Source organism: Saccopteryx bilineata, chromosome 8 (assembly GCF_036850765.1).
Source record: "Saccopteryx bilineata isolate mSacBil1 chromosome 8, mSacBil1_pri_phased_curated, whole genome shotgun sequence".
In the NCBI taxonomy this organism is placed as follows: Eukaryota; Metazoa; Chordata; class Mammalia; order Chiroptera; family Emballonuridae; genus Saccopteryx; species Saccopteryx bilineata.
In genome coordinates this window covers 86,796,203-86,817,656 of record NC_089497.1, presented here as the reverse complement: position 1 = coordinate 86,817,656, position 21,454 = coordinate 86,796,203, and the positions used below count along the sequence as shown (strand labels likewise).

The following is a 21,454-nucleotide window of genomic DNA, read 5'->3' as shown; positions in this document are numbered from 1 at the left end:
AAGGGGTTCTGTGGTCTCTGCTCTGGTGCAGTGAGGGGTCTGGAAAAAATGAAATTACTCTGACATTCCAAAGATATGTTATCAAAGATGCAAGAAAACGATAAACAGGCTCAGTTAAGATAAAGACCCACTGTTGTCAGGGCAGATACCAGCCAGGACATGACCACCTGCCATGACTTGTGTTTAGTTTTGATTTCAGACCATCCTATGTGGTCACTTTAGGTCTCTGAGTTTGTAAGGTATGTCACACAGGCCTCCCTGAGCTTGTCAGGTTCAGTATGTGGCCCCTTTTCCATCTACAATCTTATGTGCTATAAATGTTTATTGTTAATTATCCTCTATCCACCAATGTAAAAGAAGTGCATGTCTATTTGTTTTACCCTTTATCCAATCTCAGAAATTTCCACCAGCCCTGCCCCCCACTATGCTCTCTCCTGTCTCCCTAATCTGCTACCAATGGATTCCATGTAACCCCCTTATGTCTCCTCCTTTGATTCTATTGTGTAAAATAGGCTGCAAAACTGTCATCTTCCATAGCATTTTCTCAATCTGTTGAGATGTTGCTTCCCAGCAATTGTCATCAGTTTGGCTCAAAAAAACTCAAAAATTCTCTACAGGTTTGGACATTTCTTATGTCCACAATTACAAAAGTAATTTAATATCTGTGTCAAATCCCTTTCTACCAACTGAGCCGGAGCAGATCTTGGTCTTTGCTGAAGAACCCCACCCACTACCCCAGAATGGCAGAAGGTCATGGCAGCACTGGAGGAGTCGGAGACACCACTCAGTGACCTCATGACAGGATTATGTACTCATCTCTCAACTTGCTGAAGTCTCTCCCAACAAGGAGGAACTCTATGCCCCTCCAACGGGTTTCTGGGATAAAGAAAAGTATGATAGGATGGTGATACTTAACCATTAATTATTAATACATAAGCAAGTTGTAGAATAAGAGATTGAAATCTTCAACAAAGCCCATGAGGCTCATGCAATGTGGTTTCTGCATGTTCGATGAGGCTGGTAGACTGTTCCCCATTGTCTCTTGTTCAGCCATGCTGGCCTTTTCTTCTTTGGGTGCACGCCACCCTACTCTGCCTCAGAATCTAGCCTGGAACATCTTTAACTGGTCACTCCTACTTGTTCTTAAATCAATCCTCCCATCAAACCTCAGACCTCAGGATGTCCATGTTATAAGCTCTCTTAATATGTTCTACCACCCCCACAGTATGAGTCACAGCCATAATAAAATATTGATTTGTGTAAGTTAAAAAGAGATGCCTGCCCACAAGAACAGAGACTTTGCCTTGTGCACTAGCCTATTCCCAGTGTTTAGTAGTGCTTGCAATGTCTGGTGCCTGATAAGTATAGTTTGAGTGAACACAGTCTATCTTCCTGCTCCAATTTTGTTGCATCCTATCTGCATATCTGTTCTTATGATTGTTGCTGCAAGGGAAGATAGCTTGGAGAACTAGCTACCAGTTCTTAAATGTTTCTGCTTGAAAGTAGCATGCATCATTTTCACTAACATTTTGTTGACCAAAGCATCATAAGGTCATCAACATTCAAAGGGTGAGCCAAGAAGGTAAAGAGCACTGCAAACACTGCAGCCCCCTTTCCCAAAAAGCTGACTTAAATGTTAATGTTGGGTTAGAGAGAAGTACTGATTATTCTATAACTAGTGACTTGAGTTTTACTTCCTAAAGCAAGCAATGTTCTCTTTGCTCTGAGGCATATTGTAAAGCCAGTAGCCATGGCCACTACCACAGCCTCCTGGCCCGTGCAGGTTCACATTGGATTCGGACAGACGGTAATGAAACAACGAAGCAAAGAACTGGTGGGCCATGACCTTTAATCCTAGCTTGTACCTGGTGGGCAAGTAAAAACACACACTGGGCTCCAAAACCCACTCATTCAGTGCTCACAAAGCTACTGACTTTATCCAAGTTTCCTAGAATTAAAGGTTTCTAGCTCACCAGAATTGTTCACCTCTGTTCCCCATCTCCTTCCTTCTCCCTGCACAAACTCTGCACAAACTGGCTTCTCCTTTAGCATTCTTCCATCTTGGCTGTTTCTCCTGGCCTCCTCCACATGGCTTTTCTCTGCTCTCCTCTCTAATGCTAATCTCAGGAACTGAGAGAGAGCAAGCTTCCGGTCTGCCCCACTTTATAGTGTAGAAATGATTAAAGGTTTTGAAGGAAGTCTCTGTCTGATACAAAGTCACTCATCTGAGGCAAATGGGAATCCTCATGAGAGTGCACCACCCCACAGCAAAAAGGGTGGGAAAGGCTTAGTCCCAAAACCACGCCCCAGGCTACAAAGATCTTGCCTGCCCACAGCCCGCCCCCAACACACATTAATATAATCACGCCCATCCCAAGCAAGAAGGGCAACCAATACCATCACCTGGGTGATGGGCTTCCACGTGGGCAGCGCTATCTTTAACAAAGTGAGCATAATATATTTTATCTGCCCAACACATATTTTTCCCATTTCACTTTTATTGTGATGTTCTGTACTGGCTTATCTCAGCAGTCCTAAGCTCAGGGCTTTACCAGAAATGTCCCTGTGAAAAGGAACTTTAGGTCACAAGCCAAATTTGCTTACTCAAGCTGGTGCATCATCTATTCATTGCCTTAATGAGGACAAGCAGATTGAGTTCCTTTGTTACACAGAAACTATGGGTGTGCTGTTGCTCTCATTCATTTGCTTGAAATTAGTTGCTCTTGGAGCTCTGCAGAATGGGGCCTGCATCAATAATCAACCACACATTGAGGCAACATCTGATACCTATAATTCCTTTACCAGATATTGATGGGCGCAAAGAAAGACCATTCATGGCTCTTGTCCTCAAGGAAATAACCTTCCAGCTGAGGAAATAAGACGTAAATCCACCAAATAGTACCAAAATTCATGACCATGTATGTTTTGGCACAGAATTGGTGGTCAGGCAACAAAAGAATTTCAAAGACAAGAAAGTTCCACATAGTGGCTATGTAGTCAGAGTCTTTGAAGGACATGAAGGGTGAGCTGGGCTCAGTGGGGAGAGGAGGAGTGGTCTCAGGGAGTGGGTTACGGATCTCTCTGGTAGGCCTGGGCATTTTTAAGGAGAGCCTGAAGGAGGAAGAAAGAGAGGAACAAGATCAGTAATACTAATGGAGGAGAGTGAGCATTGATGGACGTGGGAAGGATACTGCCAAGGGGCAGGAGGAGAATAGTGAAAGCTGAGTATGCCTCTGGGTCTGGTCATCTCAGTTCTAACTTCCAAGTCTTCCCTAGGTCATAATTGCACCTAGGATTCTAGAAATTTTACATCTTCTGGAGAGTCTAGTATTTAGATTAATATCAGAATTCCATTCCATCATTAGATGTTTTTATATCCCATCTGACATCCTTATAATTTACTAAAGCAATTTAGAGATCTTTTATATTAGCACACAGATATCTAAGTTTTAAAATCTTATCCAATGTATGGAACATCATGATCTATATAATCCGTTCTCTATTCACTCGCATGATAAATCCTTTAGTGAACATCTTCCTGAGTATATGTATCCTCTTCTCCCAGCCTGACTCCAATCTTCATTTTGATGTGATTTCTTCTGACAAAAATGTGGGAAGAAATATCCTAGCCTACACTGTATTAGGATAGACCAGGATTTGTGGACTTCAAGAAGTAAAGCTGAGCCTGACCAGGTGGTGGCACAGGGGATAGAGCATCGGACTGGGATGCGGAAGAACCCACGTTTGAGACCCCGAGGTCACCAGCTTGAGCCTGCTCATCTGGTTTGAGCAAAAGCTCACTGGCTTGAGCCCAAGGTTGCTGGCTCGAGCAAGGGGTTACTCGGTCTGCTGAAGGCCTGCGGTCAAGGCACATATGAGAAAGCAATCAATGAACAACTAAGGTGTTGCTACGCACAACGAAAAACTAATGATTGATGCTTCTCATCTCTCCATTCCTGTCTGTCTATCCCTCTCTCTGACTCTCTCTCTCTGTCTCTGTAAAAAAAAAAAAAAAAAAAAAAAAGAGTAAAGCTGAGCTGGTAGGGATTTTTGTAGGACATACAGATGTGCATTTATACCTGTGAGAGTTTAGCCAACTGAGACGTTAGAAGAAACAGTCCACATAGAAATACCCTTAGTGTGCACTTTGGCAGCACATACACTAAAATCAGATAATACAGAAAAGATTAGCATGGCCCCTGCACAAGGGTAACATGCAAATTCATGGAGTGTTCCATATTTTAATTTTCTTTCAAAATATATTTTGGCAAATGTTAGTCAAATATGTTTGTAAAGATGATGTATATGTTTCCTCGCTTATAGTTTGCATTGGGCATGGGGGACAGGCTGTAAGCAGGCAGGGTTGTTATAGCCTGAGGCTTAGTTTTAAGACCGAGTCTTTCCCACCCTTTTAATACTAAGCTCATCTCAACAATAAGCTTTTCCCCACACCCTTGACTGTTGCATAATGTGGGGTGGTGGACTCTTATGAGGAATCCCATTTATGCCTCAGATAAGTGGCTTTGTATCAAAGATTTCCTTGGCTTAAAGGCTTTAGTTTCTGCACTATAAAATGAAGCAGATGGATCTGACCAGGAGGTGGCACGGTGGGTAGAGCATTGGACTGGGATGCCGAGAACCCAGGTTTAAGACCCCAAGGTTGCCAGCTTGAGCACAGGCTCACCTGGTTTGAGCAAAGCTCACCTGCTTGGACCCAAGGTCGCTGGCTCGAGCAAGGGGTTATGCAGTCTGCTGAAGGCCCACGGTCAAGGCACATATGAGAAAACAATCAATGAACAACTAAGGCAGGGGTCCCCAACCTTTTCACACAGGGGTCAGTTCACTGTCCCTCAGACCGTTGGAGGGCCAGACTATAAAAAAACTATGAACAAATCCCTATGCACACTGCACATATCTTATTTTAAAGTAAAAAAACAAAACGGGAACAAATACAATATTTAAAATAAAGAACAAGTAAATTTAAATCAACAAACTGACCAGTATTCCAATTAGCTTTTGGCTAATGAGATGGTGTTGGGCAGATAAAATGTATTATGCTCACTTTGTTAAAGAGGCTGTTGCCCAGGTGATATTAATGTGTGTTGAGAATCCTTGTAGCCTGGGGCTTGGTTTTGGGATTAAGCCTTTCCCACCCATTTTTGATGTGGGTTGGTACAATCCTATCATGCCTCAGAGGGTGACTATTAGAGACTTCCCTATTTTGTATATTGGATTAAGGGTTTGGATTTCTACACTATATAATGGGGACAGAGCAGGAGCTTGTGCTCTTGGTTCCTGAGATTATCATTAGAAGAGAGAGCAGAGGAGAGCAGAGAAAGGCCACGTGGAGGAGGCCAGGAGAAGCAGCCAAGATGGCGGAGTGCTGAGTGAGATGCCAGTTTGTGTAGAGTTTGTATCTGGGATAAGGAAGGAGATGGGGAACAGAGGTGAATAAGTCTGGTGAGCTAGAAACCTTTGATTCTAGGAAACTCGGATAAGTCAGTAGCTTTGTGAGCACTGAATGTGACTGGGTTTTGGAGCCCAGTGTGTATTTTTACTTGCCTGCCGGGTGCAAGCTAGAATTAAAGACTATGGCCCATCAGTTTTTGGCTCCGCTGTTTCTTTACCGACTGTCCGAATCCAATGCGAACCTGCATGAGCCAGGCGGCTGCTGTGATGGTGGCCCTGGCTGTGGCTCCTGGCTTTACAGATGGTCAATGTCAGGTTCCATATTTGTCACTGCTAGCCGTAACAAGCAATAAGACATGCTTCAGGAGCCGTGATGCATGCATCCCAAGTCACCGGAAGTAGTACTGTATGTGTGCTCCTCTCAGTGACCACCAATGAAAGAGATGCCCCTTCCGGAGGTGCCGCGGGCGCCAGATAAATGGCCTCAGGGGGCCACATGTGGCCTGCGGGCTGTAGTTTGGGGACCCCTGTGCTATGGAGTCATACACTGTCACTTTCTTGGCACTGATTTGTGACAACACACACTGAGTATCACCAACCAAGGAAGTTTCCCAAGCCTTGGTGTCCAGAGTCTTTACTGGGACCTCATATAGGAGGTGATCTCAGGTTCCAACCCTTCAGGAGGTCAGCTGATATAATATGATTCAAAACCCAGAACATATCACGATGCGATAATCTGACTGACCCATGCCCCCAGGCAAATAAAAACAGTTCTTGCAGAAAGCTGAGGACAAAGGGCAAACCTCTTTTAGTAGTAAAGATTAGATCAGGGGTCCCCAAACTACAGCCCGTGGGCCACATGTGGCCCCCTGAGGCCGTTTATCCGGCCCCCGCCGCATTTCTGGAAGGGGCACCTCTTTCATTGGTGGTCAGTGAGAGGAGCATAGTTCCCATTGATATACTGGTCAGTTTGTTGATTTAAATTTACTTGTTATTTATTTTAAATATTGTATTTGTTCCCATTTTGGTTTTTTTACTTTAAAATAAGATATGTGCAGTGTGCATAGGGATTTGTTCATGTTTTGTTTTTTTTTATAGTCCGGCCCTCCAACGGTCTGAGGGGCAGTGAACTGGCCCCCTGTGTAAAAAGTTTGGGAACCCCTGGATTAGATTCTTTACTACACAATACCAAAACTAAATCAATTCCATTAGATTTTTCTAGGGAAACATCTAATTATTAACATCCAGTTTCTTTCCTGAGAAAGTTATTTAATCACACAAAATGGGAGCAACCATCAATTTGCTTGATGGCAAAAAGTGTCCTTAACCTCAATTGGCTGAATGTTTTAGATCCAAAGTTCTGTCCCACTAGTTCCAGTAGAGCCCTTGGGAATAGCATGCTATACCTATATATCACCTGTCTTCTACATACACTGACAAGATGAAATTGCACAGGGTTAAATGGAAACAGAAAAATCTGAAAGAACTCAGCGATTGTGAGGAAGGTGGGACTTTGCTGTTTTTTGTTTTCCCTACTGAAAAAGTATGCAGTTAACCTCAAGAACCAATGAGCACAGAAAATCTACTGACTTTTTTGTTCCTTAAATAGGCTTTATGTAATCCATACATTAAATGAGGTTAGACCTTTTCTGAAAGCACAATCACCAATTCCCAAATTCTGAGGTAAGGAGCAGAATTTTTTGTACATACTACTGATTTTCTGCTACGTAATTACATTAAATTAATTCACTGGTTTGAGCATGACTGGAAGACCATGTTCGGCCCCTAAAAGAACTGGTAATGACCAACTATTGTTGTCTGGGAAAAAATGGACACTATTGTCATTCAAGAAAAATGTGGTCAGGGGACTGTTCCTTTGATTACTAAAGCAAGTCCAGATTTTTAGTTAGTGGGCCAATTTTCAGAGTAGTCTGGCCATAAAAAAAGATTTTAAAAAGTCTAGTGTAGATACATTCTTTATAGCTTTGGGGACAAATGTCAATTAGATATATAAACATCTTCATAATCTTTGGCCTCATATCTGGTTTTTTTTTCAGCCTAGGATTTCTGAGACTCTCAGCTGTTTAATCTGGTAAATATTTTGTAAAATTTGGAATGTTGTTGACTCTCTTTCAATGGAACTCTTGTAAAACAGGATAGATGTTGAACTCTATGCTGGGACTTAAGTGTGGTCCTGCAAGACATAGGTTCACAGTCTCTCCCAGAGAAGAAAGTTGGGGCCAAAAAAAATTCTTTTACTGGGGTCCTTGAAGTAAAAAGAATTTCATAACAATATAAAGAAGTTATTTGTTTTATTCACTCTCATATTCTCCTGACTATTCAGTGGAGTTCTCCAGAGGCTACATGACCTCCAATGTCACAACAGATTAAATGAAGAAGCAGCTAGGAAAATCCAGCTTTAAGCCAGGCTGTCCCAGTAGAGCCCAAGCTCTACTCCGATCAGACGTCTTTGATTCAACTTCCCCGTGCAGTGGGACACTCCTGCTTGTCAGCAGGGCTGGCAGCCTTTTCAAGACTACTCCTGAGGGGGCTACTAATAAGTGCCAACAGTAAATGCCACTGGAGGAAAGACACAACTGACATACAGGTTAGTTGCAATAATCACACAGACAGTTTATTACTCACAAATCCTTTTGGCATACCTGGGTACAGCTTAAGGGGGCCCCGTGGGTGTGTTCCTCTCGGCTGGCTTTGGTCAGAGCTCAGAGCATCATGGAGACAGTTCACATCAACGCTGGAGTCTGGGTGACTACTGCAGCAGGGGCCCCTCAGCTTTAGTACTTTTTCTGGCCAATGCCTTCTAACAGGTGTCAATCTACAGGATTACCACCTCAAACCACCTTTTTGGGAATTCCTCACAGGGAATCCCCTCTATGTCAATCTACTGAAATGTTTACATCAAACCACTTTTTAAGATGTTCTTATCTAGGTATAACTTCACACACACACTAACTGGGCCCTGTTCAAAAGTCAGTCTGTTTATCACATTTACACCCACTATATTAATTCCTATCCAAATGGCATAACTTTATTTAATTTGAATAATTATTTTTAATATTATTTTAATTACTTTTATATATCTTCTATATTTTTGTTTTCTACATTTCTATATATTTAATTACTATAACCTTATATTACTACAACACAGGCATTACAGAGATTGACAAAAATGTAAAACAAAGCCATTCTTCTCGCTAATTTTCAAAATATATTTTTCCTAAATATGTATTTATATTAATATACAATGAATTTAGTATTTTTAAAAATTGATAAGCATTTTTAAATTCTAGGTTCTAATTTCTTTTTCTTTTTTTTTTCTTTTTTTTTCTTTTTTTGTGAGAGGCAGGGAAAGAGACAAAACATTAAACTGCTCCTGTCTGTGCCCTGACCAGGGAATTGAACCAACAACCCTCGTATTCTGGGGTGATACTCCAACCAACCAAACTATCCAGCCAGGGTTTAATTTTTATTGTTATTAGAGAGACAGAGAGGAAGGGACAGAAGGGGGAGGGGGAAGAGAAGCATCCATTTGTTGTTCCCCTCAGTCATGCATTCCTTCATTGCTTCCTATGTGTGCCCTGACCGAGGATCAAACCTGCAACGTTGTCGTTTCAGGACAATGCTCTTAGCTGACTGAGCCTACCAGCCAGGGCCAGTTTTAATTTCTAATACATTAAATGTTGATATACAAAAGATTTGTGAGGTATTCAATATATTTTAAGAACAAAATGGATCCTGACACCAAAAGAGTTTGAGACTAATAAGAGGAAATAGCAAAGACTTTGAATTGAGACATCCCTACCACTACTAGCCTCCTCTCCACATGTCCCTCAGAAAAGCACACAAAGCATACACACACGAACACACACACCAATCAACCTCTTTTGTGTAAAGTACTGGACCTTAATCCACGGGTTACGTAGAGTCACCAAGTCCAAGTGAATTTTTGAGGAGTTTATTAATTAACCAGCTAGCTACACAGGGCACAATCCCAAATCATGTAGCAAGTCCCTACAATTCTGTGGCTGATTTTATAGACCAAATCACATATCGGTTGGGGTAGGTAAAGAGGGGCTTGTGATTTCTTTGTTACTCTCTTGACTTTAGGATGGGAGGGTGAGACAGAGTGTAGGAATTCTTAATTAAAGTACATACACATTCTTTTCTAAAGGCTTTTAAGAAAAGAGAAGTGAAGGGATTCTCAGATAAGTTCCATCTTCCTTGCTCTGTAGTTAAATTATGACTTCTCTGACTCAGTTGCCCTTGCAAGCCAGGAAGCTCCTGCATTCTTCTCTTTCCTTTCTCCACAGAGGTCTGACTTTTCCTCTTTAAAATGACATTGCCAATACTAAGTTTTACAATTCCTTGGCACTTTATCACATTCCCCACTGGTTTTATATCATGGGTCAAATTCTTGATTCATTTTAACGAGGTGCATGAGGCTGTTGAGTAGGCAGGGGCCTAAAGTTAAGGCTAGGATTAGTGATCTGCAGATCCTGTAAGTAGGGACATCAACCTGTAACATGCAATAGAAAGGGTGATGCCTTTTGTTCATCTGTAACAAGTAGACTTGATACTTTCGTTAACAGTAATACAGTCTACTGAAGAGACAAAACGCTACTGATTAATTTCTTAAAACCTGTACAAACCTTCTGCAACATACATAAACCCTTAATTTTTATGAACTGTCTTATTTATTCAGAAATAACTGGCTTTCATAACAACTTACTTTCTTCCTTTTTCTTTCAAAAGTATTTCTATATCTTATACCTTTTATTATCAAAACTATACAATTTATTTCTAGTCAGAACTCTTAGTTTTAAAAATATTAAACTTTAGTGACAACCAAGCTGGCAACAGTAATTTTTCTTTAAAGTATACTTCCTTTCAGAGGTGTCCTCCCTCTAAGTAGCTAGTATTTATAGGTTACTTTATATGGGGTAGCTATAAGCACATGTATATTTTTCATTTACCTTGTAGCTTCCCTTCTAGCAAAGGGACTTATATCTCCCTTCTGTATGACTCATAGCAGTACATGCATCAAACCTTAAGATAACTTGTTCTGGCTTTCCTTTGACCTCAGTTTCCCTCCCTCCACAAATCTAATTAAAAGGAGCTCCCTGGTGAGTTTCCTCAGGCATCAGTCATACGTGGACCAGCCAGCTTCCAGTTTGTGGCTGAAGCAGGGCATGCTCTTCTTCTCAGGGTCAACTTACAAGGGTTGGCGGGGTCAGTCTCTGCTGTCCACGAGGGTGTCTCTGTTGGGACTGCAGGCTTCAACTGGCTGTGGTAGACCCAGGCGGGTATGCCTTCCACCTTGGCAGCAGTGGGAGTGGTCAGGATTATGATGTGTGGATCTGTCCACGTGGGAGTCAGTCCTTGGGTGGTATACTTCTTTACCCAGACTGAGTCCCCAGGCTGGAGGGGATGTACCAGATCTCCTGGTAGTGCTGGAATCACCTCTCAGACAGTCTTTTGGACAGCTGCTGAGTAATCTGTAGACCCTGTAAGTGCTTAAGGAAGGAGTGGTTACTTAACTCAGCTTTTACTTCTCCTCTGAGTTTTGGTAGGAAGGGAGGGGGTATTCCAAACATTATTTCAAAAGGATTGAATCCTTCCCTGTAGGGGTTGTACCTCGCCCTAAGGAGGGCTAAGGGGAGTAAGGTGGGCCACTATTCACTGGTTTCAAAAACAAATTTGGTTAAAGTTTCCTTTAAGATCTTATTCATGCATTCTACCTGTCCTGAACTTTGGGGCCGGTAGGCACAATGTAATTTCCAATTAATATTGAGTCCCTTTCCTACTAGCTGTGAGATCTTGGATACAAAGGCAGGCCCAAAATTAGACCCAATACTGATGGGCAAGCTAAATCTGGGAATAATTTCATATAGCAATTTCTTAACAACTGTTACTGTGGTCTCATTTCTAGTAGGAAAAGCTTCTACCTATCCTAAAGGGACTTACATCTCCCTTCTGTATGACTGTTGGACAAATAAGTTTGTAAATATGATACATATGTTTGCTCACTTATAGTTTGCATAGAGTGTGGGGGACAGGCTGTAAGCAGGCCAGGTCGTTATAACCTAAGGCTTAGTTTTAAAACAAAGCTTTTACCCACATCCTTGGCTGTTACATGATGTGGGGATGTCTTGGATTCAAGAAAAGAGATCTAGCAAGTCCAAGGAAGGTGGCCCGAACCAGAAAGTGTCACAAGATATTTCTCTGATGAACAAAGACAAACTTTAGAATAGACAATTTACCATTTACATTTACACTTGACTTTTAGGCATAGTTCAATGGAAAAAGGAAGGGGATGCCCCATCAGGAGCCTCTCAGGTGCTCACCTGGCCTCGTCCCTCATGGGAGCTTAGGCACCTCTTAGCATTGGTGGGTTGGTATAAAGCCCTGACTGGGATCAGAGAGTATCTGATACCACCCTAAGCCATATGAGGGTTGCCACAGAACTGCAGGTTGGAACCCACTCGAACTCTGTAGTTATTCACTGTGGAGCCACAAACTGGAAACTCAGGTGCAGGCACCAGAGATCCCTACTCACACACCAATCACTCAGGGGTTTTCAGACAAAAAAAATAAAAGCAAAGAATGAGATCTCGACATGGACAGACAGCACAAAGGTGTCCCTGGAAGTTCAAGGTACGACAAATTAACTCAGTCCCCAAAATTGTCTTCCCTGAGAGCACAAACAGACATATCCTGGAAGTCCAAGGCAGGACTTACTCAGTCCCCACTAATGTCTTCTGAGAGCACAAACAGATGTCCCCACTAATTGTCTTTCCTGAGAGCACAAACAAATGTGTTCCAGAAAAGCTTGAGGCAGGACTTAACTCTCCGCCAACATCTCGGCCCTGGAGAGCCTATTGCATGAGCTTGATCGCATCTGTCCCTCTGCTGCAATAGTTTCAAATTGACTAGTCACAAACAGAAAAGCTAGAATTCAAAACAGACAGAAAGCTAGAATTTAGTAGAGCAAAAGATTTGCCTTACTTACCTCCAGAGGTCAGAATTTACACTCCTCAATTTCTCTGCCGAATCATCGATGTCTACTGAGAAGTTGTCCGAGACCCACAGGAAAACTGGAGCCCTGGCATGTCTCAGGAGGTGCCCCTCCTAGAGATCCAGTGGGGTCAAGCAACCTTCTGAGAGGCCAACCGGACCAGTGTCTCTACCCAGTGACACGGAACGCCACACAAGCCCCCAAATGTTGTAAAGTATTGTACTTTAATCCATGGGTTACATAGAGACACCAAATCCAAATGAATTTTTGAGGAGTTAATTAATTAGCCAGCTAGCTACACAGGGCACAATCCCAAATCATGTATCAAGTCTCTACAATTCTGTGGCTGATTTTATAGACCAAATCACATACCAGTTAGGGTGGGTAAGGAGGGGCTTGTGATCCCTTTGTTCAGAGGTATACGTTACTCTCATGACTTTAAGGTGGGAGGGTGAGTCAGAGTGTAGGAATTCTTAATTAAGGTACATGAATATTCTTTTCCAAAGGCTTCTAAGTAAAGAAAAGTGAAGGGATTCTTAGATAAGTTCTATCTTCCTTGCTCTGTAGTTAAATTATGACTTATCTGACCTAATTGCCCTTGCAAGCCAGAAAACTCCTGCATTCCTCTCCCTCCATTCTTCACAGAAAGGAGGGAGTAAGAAGCCTGACCTTTCCTTTCTAAAATGGCTTTTCTAATTCTAAGTTTTACAATTCCTTGGCACCTTATCACACTTTCACCTCCTTACTTAACAAAAAAAAAAAGGTTTAATTCAGTAAGTAAATATTAAGTGACTCAACAAAGCAATTAAAAAAAAATTTCCCCCAACTGAATTGTAACGTATTTTTCCCCACCAAGAAGGAAGGAAGGGGCGTAGCCACCAAGTGTGGAATAGTAAAGGCTTTATTGAGTACAGAGCACATCCTGCATCCTGCCTGATGAGGTTCCCTGGCCCTGAGGAAAAATGGAGGCCAGGGAAATCACAAGGGGTGACCCGTGTGGGAGATATTTAAAGGGTCCCTAGGGTGGTCAAGCTAATATGACCTGGTGAAATCTCACTGGCTGGCAGATGATCGCTTTTTTCCAAATGGCTCCTGGGAAGTTTCTTTTGGCACACTTGGTTGTGGGCGGTCCTAGACAAGGTTCGTGGGTCTGGGTTCCCCACGTGACCATCCCCCATTATCCACCCACGTTACATTCTGATCTTTTGTGTTAAATAGAAAAGGGGTGCTGTTTATTCATCTGGCTACTTCCTGCTGATTAGGGGCATTGTGGGGAGGGGGAGATTGGAAGGTGGTGGCTTTGAGGGGTGTCAGGAGGAACATCTGTGTGGTCGTCATTGGAGAAACTTCACGGATGTGGTTCTGTAAGGATTTTTTAAAAAAAGAGGAGTAATAGGAGGATTTTCAGGGTCTAGCCTTTTGGTGAGCTGGAGATGGATGAAGTCCAGTGGTTCCAACTGCCAGTGGTCCTGTAAGGAGGCAAGCTTGAGGCAAAACTGCATGTCAGGAGTGGTGTAAAAAGGGGAAAGGAAAGGGTCCCATCCATTCCCATAACCAAGACCTGTGAGGGAACTAGAGGTCCAGAGTGTGATGGAAAAACAGATAAGGTAGCCCCTGTGTCCACAAGAAATGAGATGGACTTACCCACTTGTTGCAGCATACCCTGCGTTCTCTGAGTCCAGGCTGTGTCCTAGGAGTTTGAGTGATGCACCCACCTGGCTGGATTGGCCTCCCATTCGGGTGGCTTCTCCTCCATGTAGAGGCGCTGAGGAAAAACCTGTTGCCCAAAGGGGCAATCATTTTGCCAGTGACTGGGCTGCTTGCAGTCAGGGCAGGGCTCAGTGGGCAGCCACGGGCAGGGGCCCTGCCAGGACAAGTGACCTTGGTTGCCACACTGAAAAAGCAAGTTGCTGTTGGGATTTCTCTTTGAGGCTTGGCCTTGGGTCAGGCATTTCCTGTACCTTGCCTCTGTTGCTCTGCGGGCCTCAGGATTACCACAAGAGCCTAGGTTTGGAGCATTACCTTCTGCTGCATGTGGGCCTGGCAAACAGCCTTGGCCTGTTTCTACTAGTTGGGACCATTAAAAACTTCAAATGCTGTGTTCACAAGTCCCAGATAAGGGTTTGGAGCTTGAGAATAAGAGGAGGGATGCTTGTGGGGAGCCTGGCACCCAGATCCGGCAGGAAACACTGGAGCCAAAGGCAGGACAGGGCTAGGCCTTCCTGCAAGAAAATTGGGGTTGGGCCTGGGGTCCTGCAAACTGGTGTAAGAGCCAATAGTAGGTGGAGAAAAACCTGATGGAGGAGGGACTTAAGAACACAGTGGAGAAAGAAGGGGCCCCTGGCCAGCAGGGGAGGAGAAAGAGAGAATGGTAGTGGTGAATAAGAAACAGGATTTTGCAAAAGGAGGGGAGGGGGCTCTCGGAGGGAAGAGACCCAAGCTCAAAAGAGGTCCGCAGAGTGGCCAGAGAAAAGTCCGGAGAGAGAGGGGCGCCCCTGGGGTCAGACAGGAGGGAGAGAGAGTTGGGAGTCCACAGAGAAGGAAAGATTAGGGGTGGAGGTTTTAGGTGAGGTTTCTATGGCCAAAAAATGGGCCTGCGTGGTGGAACAGGCAGCACAGAGATTAAGGACGGGTGCGTGAATAATTAGAAGCCGTGAATGTAAGAGATCTCCAATCTATTCCCAGCTATTTGGGTGATTGTTAAATTGGTGAGGGAGTTAAAACCAAAAGTCCCTTCAGGAGGCTAATTCAGTGGGTTCTGTGGCCTGGCCACAGTGGAGAAGAAGAACAGTTTTTTCTTCTTTAGGGAGGGAGGTTCCTGTGCCCCCACAGCCGCCTCAGTCCTCGGAGTGGTCAGATTTGAGCATCAGCGTCCCAAAACTCAAGCTCTGGCCACGGAAGAATAAGGTAAAGTGGATGTGCTTGGGACGTCTCCATAAGCACACGCACTTGGAATGGAAAGACTTCCCTGACGTAGCTATGGTTTTAGAGAGGAAGTTTCGGTGGAAAGAACTGAGGGGAAGGCTGGAGGCAGGGGACTTACCGCACCGTGTGCCAAAGTGGGTGGAAGGTCAGAGATCCTGGTTCTTTCTCCGAGGGGATGGGAAGAGAAGTGGACCTTGTGGAATTCAAACTCCTCCTGGGTTTCGGCACCAAAATGTAAGGTATTTTTCCCCACAGAGAAGGAAGGAAGGGGCGTAGCCACCAAGTGTGGAATAGCAAAGTCTTTATTGAGTACAGAGCACATCCTACATCCTGCCTGATGAGGTTTCCTGGCCCCAAGGAAAGATGGAGGCCAGGGAAGTCGCAAGGGATGACCCGTGTGGGAGATATTTAAAGGGTCCCTAGGGTGGTTGAGCTAATATGACCTGGTGAAATCTCACTGGCTGGCAGACGGTTGCTTTTTTCCAAAGGGCTCCTGGGAAGTTTCTTTTGACATGCTTCGTTGTGGGCGGTCCCAGCCAAAATTTGTGGGTCTGGGTTCCCCACGTGACCATTATCCACCGACCTTACATGAATAATGAAGATGGAGGAAACCAGAATATATGACCCCTAAAGTATGCCTCTTTGAGATAAAATTATTTTGAGCTGAAGGCAATTAAGAAATAGCAAACACAGATGTAGGGCCAGGGACCGCCATGGCCATGCAGGTTCCCATTGGATTCAGGCAGATGGTAAAATAACTGTGGAGCCAGAGGATGGTGGGCCATTCTCTTTATCAAACTCTCCTAATGGTGGATGAGCAAACAGGCAGGGAAAACTGCTTCCTTTTCTCTCAGGGTTTTCACTCCCCATCTTGGTCTCCAGTTCCACAACTCGGACTCCTTCTCCCAACCCAACCTCAGACTCCCAGGCTCCACCAACCTCAGCAGGGCTCCTAAGCCCCTCAGCACTCTCTAGTAAAAACAGGCTTGGCAGAAACACCCCTTCTCCAGCAAACAATCAACCCCCCACATGGTGGCAGGCAGTCTGCAATTTGCAATCTGCTGCCCTGAGGGCAAGCACCCTATACACACATGGTCCTGCCCCAATACAAGTGAGCAAACCTAGAAACATTTGTTACAAACTGGTTTGCCAAACAACAGGAAATTCTCATTGTACACTTTGCCTTTTCTGTATAAAATCTGCCATAAATTCCACTTTACTGGAGTTGATTCTAGGTTCTTGTCAGCCCAGGGATGGCAGCAGAGGAATTTGCAAACAAACCTTACTCCATCAGTTTCCTCTCGTATGTTTACTTTCCCACAGTTTGCTGCCATTTGAAAGCTAAAGCTGCTATTCTTCAGTCATTTTTCTACAGATTGATTGTTCTTTGTTCAAAATGCATCACAAGCAGGAGTTCTAAGCCACCTTTTTTAGTTACACTTTCTCTTTCTCTGAGTCTTTTCCATGCTTGTACCAACAGTACATGTTAACAAACATCTGTTTTTCTCTTATTAATCCATCTTTGTTACAGGGGCCCCAGCTGAGAGCATAAAGGGTAGAAAGAAAGATATTTTTCCCTCTCTTGTAAACATACTTATAGAAAGAAAGGTTTGTTTTTCTCTTCTGTAAACATACTTAGTTTGGATATGGGAGTAAGGAAGAAAAAACAGAAAATATGAACTAAATGCAAATAATTTTTAGATTGTTTTGGTATTACGCTATATTTTCATACACACTCAAATTAACTGTATTTAGACATTCAAAGATTTTAGTTTTGCTATTAACTTATTATGGTTGCTTTAATATTTTTGTTTTGAATATACATAATTGTTTTCATTTTTCTCCAATTTTATTAAGGCATATTTAATTATAATAAACTTCACATACTTAGAATGCATTGTTTGAAGAGTTTTGACACATGTATATACCTGTGAAACTGTCACAAGATAATAAACATATTCATTGTACACCAAAAAGTTTCCTCATGCCCTTTTATAAGTCATCCCATGTCCTCACTTCCTTCCTCAAACACTAATCTGCATTCTGTTCATGACAGTTTGAATTTTCTAGAATTCTACATAAATGAAATCATACAGTATGAACTTTTTTGCAACATTATTTTGAAATTTATCTTTGTTGCATTTGTTATTTGCAACTCAGTTTATTGCTGAGTACTATTCTATTGCATACATTTACCAAAACTTGTTTATTCATTCACTTGTTGATGGACACTGGGTTGTTTCCAGGTTTTGGGTATTGAAAACAAAGCTATCTACATTTCTGTACATGTCCATGTGTGAATATGTTTTTATTTCAATTCAATCATATAGCAGGTGTGTGTTTAACTTCATGAGAAACTGTCAAATTGCCAAACTGTTTTCCAACATGGTCAAAGCATTTTACATTCTTATCAGCAGTGTGAGAGAGAGTTCCAATTGCTCCACATCTTTGCTAACACTCATGCAGTTGGTCTTTTAAATTTGAGCCAATGAAAGCTATGTAGTGATAACCTGTTATTTTGCCCTATCTCCTGACAGCCCCATCACAACACTGTTTTCCTAATTTTCTAAATACTATTCAGCATTCAAGGCCAAACACAATATGGTATGGCCCTTAATGAAATATTAAGCATTTTTAAATAAATAAATGACTCCTCTATTTGTGCTCATGTGGAAAATCTGCTTAAGATATATTCAGTGATAGTCATGTCTAACATATATTACAGTGCTTTTGACAGACCAGGCACTGTTCTAAGCGTTTAATCCTCATAACTACCTTAGAGGCAGGTACTCATATTTTCCTTTATTTTAGAGGTCAGAAAACAGCCTCAGTGACTTTTGCCCACAGTCACACTGGTAATAAATGACAGCATCAAGACTAGTACACAGGCTCCAGAACCCCAATTGTTAATAGCTCTATAACACTCCAGCTCTATGTGTGAAAGTACAGAGTGGCAACTATTTGTAATTGTTGGGCAGATAAAATATATTATGCTCACTTTGTTAAAGATGGTGCTGCCCACATGGAAGCCCATTGCCCAGGTGATATTAATGTATGTTGGGAGCAGGCTGTGGGCAGGCAGGATCCTTGTAGCCTAGGGCTTGGTTTTAGGACTAAGCCTTTCCCACCCTTTTTGATGTGGGGTGGTACAATCCCATTATGCCTCAGATAAGTAACTTTATATTAGAGACTTCCCTATTTTATATATTGGATTAAAGGTTTTGATTTCTACACTATAAAATGGGGGCAGAACAGGGGCTTGGTCTCTTGGTTCCTGAGATTAGCATTAGAGGAGAGAGCAGAGAGGAGAGCAGAGAGAGGCCATGTGGAGGAGGCCAGGAGGAGCAGCCAAGATGGCAAAGTGCTGAGTGAGAAGCCAATTTGTGCAGAGTTTGTGCAGGGAGAAGGAAGGAGATGGGGAACAGAGGAGAATGAGGCTAATGAGCTAGAAACCTTTGATTCTAGGAAACTCTAATAAGTCAGTAGCTTTGTGAGCACTGAATGTGAGTGGGTTTTGGAGCCCAGTGTGTGTTTTTATTTGCCCGCCAGGTGCAAGCTAGGATTAAAGATGATGGCCCACCAGTTTTTGGCTCCGTTGTTTCTTTATCGACTGTCAGAATCCAATGCAAACCTGCATGGGCCAGGCTGCTGTGATGGTGGTCGTGCCTACTGGCTTTACAGTAATTCTCAAAGAGGAGGCAATGTCTATTCACATTTATTCACATATGCATAAAATATCTCTGAAAAAACACACAAAAAGGCAGTAATATTTATTGCCACTGTGGAAGGAAGTTGGAGTTGAAGGGTGGGGAGAAAAGAATATCTGTGGAATTTTAAACCTTGGGAATATACATATATATAATTTACTCAAAATATAAAATAAAATTTGAACAATAAAGGTACAATTTCATGAGTCCAACTTCTTTCCAAAGTGCCTCACAGATACTCAATTCTAGATCCACATTACCCAACTGACATTGGGTGGTTGCCTCATTTTTTGTGCAACTCATCTTTCTCTACCAAATTATAAACTCCTTGAATGAAATACCCCCTTCACACTTACAAGGGCTAGAGGTCCCCGCAGTACTTAGCACAGTACTGGGCATTAACAAATGCTTAATAATAACCTGTTTATTAACTGGTAAGCCTATTGCCAAGGGACTGAAATCCAGGCACTGAGCTAACTTTATGTAGTGTATGGCCAGTAGTTGCGACGATCACAGCCAGGCACATTCAGGTTCCCATTAGATTCAGACAGACAGTAGAGAAACAGCAGAGCCAGAAACTGGTGGGTCATTTCTTTATTCTAGCCTCGCACCCAGCAGGTGAGTAAAAACACACAGGGCACCAAAACCCACTCACTCAATCTCTGGTTTCACAACCAGGAGAATCTTCTCCAAGTTTTCCTGGAATCAAAGGCCCCCCACCAGCCTCAGTCCCCTATGGCTCCCCATCTCCTTCTCTCTGCACAAACTCTGGAAAAACTGGCATCTCCTTCAGTACCCTGCCATCTTTGGCTGCCTCCTCTACAAAAACATGGCCTTCTTCTTCCTCCTCTTTCTTCTTGTAAGGCCAGGAGCCGCCATCATGGCCATTTACATGCAGGTTCCCATTGGATTCGGGCAGACGATAAAGAAATGGCGGAGTCAGAGGATGGGGGGCCATCCTATTTATTGGTGTCGCACCAAGACAGGCAAACCACAAAAGAAGACAAGGGAAAAGCAGAAAACCAGCTTTTCCCATGAAGGGCAAGGGATCAGGGAAGCCCCTGCAATCGTGATAGCAGGAACTGAGTGAGCCAGCTCCTGGTCTGTACCACTTTATAGTGTAGAAAACCAAAATCCCTTAATCCAATATACAAACAAGGAAGTCTCTGATACAAAGTCACTTATCCAAGGCATAATTGGATTCCTCATGAGAGTGCACCACCCAGATCATACAATCAGTCAAGGGTGTGGGGAAAAGCTTAGTCCTAAAACCAAACCTTAGGCTACAACGACCTGGCCTGCTTATAGCCTGTCCCCTACACCCAATATAAGTCACAAGCGAGCAAACATATATATCATATTTACAAACTTATTTGACCAACATTCCACCCCTTTTGCTCGCTTTACAATCTAAACCACAGGCATCTTCCATGATGGTCACTGTGCAAGGAGTGGGATACATTGCATAAACAGAAATAGTACCAACTACAGCAATAGGATTAACAGATCAAAAACTATGGGTGAAATGAGAGAGCTGTCAGTGGCACCAAGAGAGGCAAATCCTTTCCCTCTGGCAGAATACAAGCCAGAGTTTTGTCTGCAGACAGCACCGTAGCTGGCACCAGAGGTCGCCCTGAGCGGGCATACCAAACCTTATTGGCCAATACACCAGCATCTGCTGGTTCTATGTGTAGTAAAATAGGAGAACTCATTATTGGCCATAAAGAAATTACAAAGGTGCCCTTCAAAATGCTGTCCCCTTGAGCGCTCAAGGGATAATACACTTCTACCCTAGGTGGCCAGGTGCTGGTTGCCCAAGGAGTTAACTGAAGGTCCACCTCTGGCCCCTTTCCCCATGGTGCCAACAAGGACACCCATCTCAGGTGGGGGCCTGTACAGTCCAGGGCCAAGTCCATTGAAGCCGTTGTCCTTTAAGAGGGGCTGTTGGAGCAGGCAAGAGCACGTTGCCCTGCTGTCTGAAACCTGGCTTGAGTAAAATGTCCTTGGTGCGTATCTGCAACTGAATGGGGGCAGCTGTCCGATGCAGGAGGGCCTCTACTGGAGCTGGCCTCCCCCGTCGAGGTCACTCATTCAAAATCCAGAGTACTGTCCATAAGCGGCGTGTCCATCCAGTAAGAGAGCCGGTGCCCCCCCTCCTGTAGCAGTCCCTGCTTTAAGAGTCCATTATACCGCTCAATGATACCAGCAGCCTGGGGGTGGTGGGGAACATGGTACTTCCAGTCCACCCCCAGCTTTTGAGCCCATTGCCTCACCATTGAACCAGTGAAGTGGGTACCATTGTCACTTTCAAGGACCAGCGGTCGCCCATAGGCAGCACTCAGGTGGTCCAGAGCCTGTATGACTGCCCTCTGGTCAG

At 43.4% G+C, this 21,454-nt stretch overlaps 1 long non-coding RNA gene and 1 other non-coding gene across 2 annotated transcripts; one reads left to right on the top strand and one right to left on the bottom strand.

Annotated features, from left to right (window-relative positions):
* The first annotated feature begins 4,140 nt into the window (after positions 1 to 4,140).
* Positions 4,141 to 4,244, top strand: LOC136312352 (U6 spliceosomal RNA). The gene has a single exon (XR_010726949.1). It is a non-coding gene; the product is annotated as a U6 spliceosomal RNA (small nuclear RNA).
* A 9,129-nt stretch (positions 4,245 to 13,373) lies between these two features.
* On the bottom strand, positions 13,374 to 15,569 carry LOC136312221 (uncharacterized). Its single transcript, XR_010726907.1, has 3 exons — positions 15,489 to 15,569; positions 14,090 to 14,222; positions 13,374 to 13,914 (listed from the first exon to the last, which is right to left on the bottom strand). It is a non-coding gene; the product is annotated as an uncharacterized lncRNA (long non-coding RNA).
* Positions 15,570 to 21,454: the final 5,885 nt, after the last annotated feature.